Here is a 4,655-nt window from a genome sequence, read left to right on the forward strand (position 1 = left end):
CGAGGGAGGTACCATTAGCAGGGCGCCTTGCGACGGCGTAATCGTGTTTAATTAAAAGTTTCCAGGCCGTGCCAGCCGCACGGGTGGGTGGCGTGTAGCGGCAGCTCCGGCAGCTTCCAGCGGCGGCAGGGTGGGTGCGGGAGAGGCGGGAGAGGAGGAGGTGTTACCTATTGAGGGGCTGCTCTTCCACACGCTTCCGTCACCTCTGGCCCGCTGAAGCTTCCTTCGGCAGTAAAAAACAGTTTGAAGCATCTAGGGGAAACGGACAAGAATTTACAAAAGATCAGCAACTCTACAGAAAAAGTTTAATTTCCAAAACACAGCTATAGCCCAAGCAGGGAGTCGTGTATGAAAGAGTGGCCTTCCTGAGCTCCCCTAACATTTTAAACAGGTCACGCTAATTGAACATTAGTCTCAGGCCACTAGCATGTTTGAGTACCATTTCAAAACCTACACCATTATCTATGCAAATTATGCTACCATTTTCAAACTAAATAAAACCAGGCTGGATCTGTACTATGAGTCTTTTCTGACATTGTCAGAATGTCATCTTCTACCCTCCTTTCTATTTTAAGCAGTGGTGCAAAGAACATCTTTTCATTAACTTCAACATGTATGATTTCTCTTTGCTTTTAAGACCCTTCATGTCACATCTGAATCCTAGCCAGCCTCAGACTTCCTCTTTGCCAGGTTATTAACACCACTCTTCAGTTTCTCATACTTCTCATTCTCTCGTTGTGTTCTATTCATCACACTCGTATGTGATGAGACTTAAAACTGCTATGCATACAAGACTTATTTTCTCATCCCTTGTACTTACTTTCTTAGTCTACTCCAAGAGGGGAGGCAACACAATGGAGTGCTTTGGTTTGGATTTAAAAAATCCCAGGTACACATGCATTGCTCTATGGCTAGCTTATAAAAGACCACAATAAGGAAATGCATGTTGCGGTTAGAAAGGAAGGAGCAAAGATTTGTGGCTATCGTTAGTTCTGAGCAGAGATGGATCCACAGAGATTTATTTTATCAAGTACTAGGGGATCAAAGCCGTGTCTTTATCACAGAGCTTTAGTTTACCCCCTGTCCACCGCTCACACTTGGAATTTAAATAACCTGCTAGAAACCAGTAGGGGTATCGGGAATGGGTTTAATGTGCTCTTGTGAACACGTCAACAGTGGACTGGGAACAGCGATAGACATTAGCGATCGACAAGGCAGAGTATGGTATTTCTGAAGACTGTAGCATCACTGAGGAATCCAGAGCTAGGACTACTATTCACCAACTCCCAGGCTGTCTCGGTGGTAGGGGAAATACAAAAAGAGCTATGTGTCATTTGAACATTGCTGTCATCTGACCAATTATTATAGCCGTGGTATGTAGATGTTGAAAGGTAGTTCCTTTACCTCTCCCGGGCAAAGACATATTATCTGGCTTAAATATCTGGCTGGGGGGATCCTTCAGCAAGACTTCTCCCATGCATCGGTCCGACTTTTTTTCTCATGTAACATTGCTTCTTTCATCTTGTGCGGAAGAAGTTCCCTAAAATTCTTATTTTTCCTCTTCCAAATTCCTACATTAAGTACCTTGCTGTCTACAAAATCCTTATCAGTAATTAAGTAACTTGTATGTTACAACCTGTGCTTGGTATGATAATTACCCTACTGTTAGTTCTCCCTGTTGACTATGTTCATTTATCATCCATTACCATTAGCTCAGATTGAATAGAATTTGGAGTGGTATGAAGTGCCTCATACAGTGAAGAACCAGCATTTTGAAGGACCTGCAGGTGCTACCACAAGGTAAATAGCTAATAATATCATTACTATGCGTTTCTCGAGTTTTCTAATATATTCAGCAAAGTTTATTACTCCTTTCTCAACACCAGTAAGCAATCTCCGACATGTTAGAGAACTACTTGCCTTTGTCTGAGAATCTACAGAAAAAATCCTTGAGACCATTCTTCCTGTGGTTCGGGGGCTGGAAGGAGGGAATCTCTAGTTCTGCTTCTGAGATAAAACTGAGCCATTCTGGCAAGTAGAGACCATCAGTACTTAAAAGATGGCACGCTCAGTCACCTTCTGTTACGGTCTGCCCCTAAAATGGTTTCCAAGTGCAGGTTGGCAAAGAGCACGCAGTCATCACCACTTTCTCTTTCCATTAGTCAAGTGCTCCTTTTACGTACAGAACTATAGTGTAAAATATAATATGAAAATAATGATATGGCTGCAACTTCAGCTTGATTTTTTCCTCTGGTTCGTTTAACAATTAAAATACTCTATTATAAATGGTCTAATATACCTGTCAGGTGGTATCATTAAAATATTTTTTTAATCTCAATTAAAATGTGAGTATCAGTATGTTCTCATAGAAACTTTATTTAATGCAACCTAAAGGAAGTTTGTTTTGTGGAAAAAAATTATGACCAACCATAGTTATGGCCTACAATAAGTTTATAATGTCTTCCTACTCTCAGGCTCCCCAGGAGGGGAAATCAGGATAGCACATACTGGCAGATGGGAGCATAAATCTGGCTAGGAAGAGAACACAAGTGAGAAGCATGTTGAGTCAGTCTCCTCCAAAGATGCTCCTCAAAAACCCAAACAAAGGTACAAAGTTGAGCTGTTCCCACTCCATAGAAAAAAATTAAAATAGAGCAGCAATAACTGCACTCACTCTTCAGTTTCATGCCTCCCAAGGGCACAGACAATCAGGCAGAGAAGTTGTAATTTTACACCTCTTTGTACCAGCTGCACTTAACTGGTCTGATTTTTACCTGTCACTAATAGCACCACAGAGAATTAAAATGAAAGAACTATTAAAAGCCTAATGTATTTTTCATATGTAGGTTGTATGCATTTCTAATGCTTATTTCGAAGCGAAAAGTGGAGGTGGTAATTCATTACCATGCAAAATCTAAAAGTACAATATTATGAAAAAAACTGGGTTTTTTTGGAGGTAGAGAACTTAATGCACAAGGCAAGCAATTTCAGTGAGGAGGTTCTTTGAAGAATGTTGAAAACAGTCCAAAAGGAACCATACAGATTTCCAAAATAATGACAAAAAATGGTTTTCAGAGGACACACATTATCAAGGTTTATAGCGCTTTAATAGGCCATCACCTCTAAGTTGATTCTTCCCCTTTTCCCTTCCCCCATCCTTTTTTTAAAATGAAAAGCTGCTTATTTTTCAAATTTATCTCTCAAAATCCCTTGGTCAATTAGTCTGCAGTAGGAGAAAGGTGGAAAAGCATCTTATCTAGACAGACAATGAGAATTTTAGGCAGAGAGGACTGGGGTTTTTTTGAACAAGTTTGTTCCTCTCTAAAAAATTAATGATATAAAGGTAGCTGTAAACAAATCATCAGGTACTGTGCTGTACAGGGTAATTTTAAAATAAGAATGTATGTGTCTATAGAAGATTAAGTAAAACCTTAACCATAGGATTGGGAGGTAACTGTGAAATATATTTTCTTTTTGTACCTTTGTTTTGCTGTTAGAAGTTTGATTCAGGGATGTTGTAAAGCTTTGCAGCAGTGTAGACAAAACAGGATGTTATCGCCCACAGATCAAGTATCTTTGAGTGGCAGCGTTCAATTTTTGCAAAGACAGTAAAGAGAAAGTATTACAAGAAATAGGAATCTGAGCTGGGCGAATAATTTTATATTTCTACCCCCACCCACAACTATCTCTGAAGGCCTTTCACCTCCGAGGGCTGAAAGACATTTCTGTGTATTTGGGCTAGTGCCACAGGCATGGGAGGAGGAAAACAGCTGAGACAGGATGAAGAGCCTGAAGTATGAGCTGCCAGCAGGGCTGGCTGCTCCCGCTGCTCTCACAAGGGCAGCGAAAGAGCAAGGATGCCGAGCAGTGCTGGGTGGGACCATCTCCTGCAGCAAAGCTGCTGCCTCACATGCAAGAGGAAAAGCAGAAGGCTGCAAAGGTGGAGGGAGAAAATGAGCTATCCTGGCAGCTCATCCCGCTCAAGCGCTGGCCTGCAGGGTAGCAGAGTGTGCTCTTCATATGCCTGCCTGCCTTGCCTGTGCCTGCTTTCACACTTGGCTTTCCATGAATTTTTTGGCTGCCTTTGATCACTGCTATTGGTGTGAAATTTTGTCACCTATTAAGCTCCTGGTAAAATGCCTGTTGGCCTTAGTACGACTGGATCTGGTCACTAAAAACACTTTAGAAGTCACAGCATTCGTGTCAAATATTGACAGACATTAAACTAAAATGGATTATGGCAATACCTATAGTATTTATTTACTCATAGCTGTGAATGACTTTAAAATCTCATTCCCCATCATCCACACAGAAAATCCTGATACCTGTGTTTCGCTAACTTCTAGGCTGTAGCCACATTATAGTATTCCCTCTTTACATGCCTAATTCTTCACATAGTTTGTGGACAATAAAATCCAGAATACAGGCAATCCTCCACCTGTCTATCACCCTTCTCTTTCCTGCTGCCTGGAGATACTATTGATCCTTCATTCACTTATGGAATTGTCCAACCTGATTAGGACTGGCAAAAGTAATCCCTGAGTCCTCCTAGCTACTTGACAAAAGGAGGTGTCATGGTTTAACTCCAGCCAGCAACTAAGCCCCACACAGCTTCTCGCTCACTCCCCCCACAATGGGATGGGGGAGAGAATCGG

This window comes from Pygoscelis adeliae, unplaced genomic scaffold (assembly GCF_000699105.1).
Source record: "Pygoscelis adeliae isolate BGI_AS28 unplaced genomic scaffold, ASM69910v1 Scaffold267, whole genome shotgun sequence".
NCBI classification, from domain to species: domain Eukaryota; kingdom Metazoa; phylum Chordata; class Aves; order Sphenisciformes; family Spheniscidae; genus Pygoscelis; species Pygoscelis adeliae.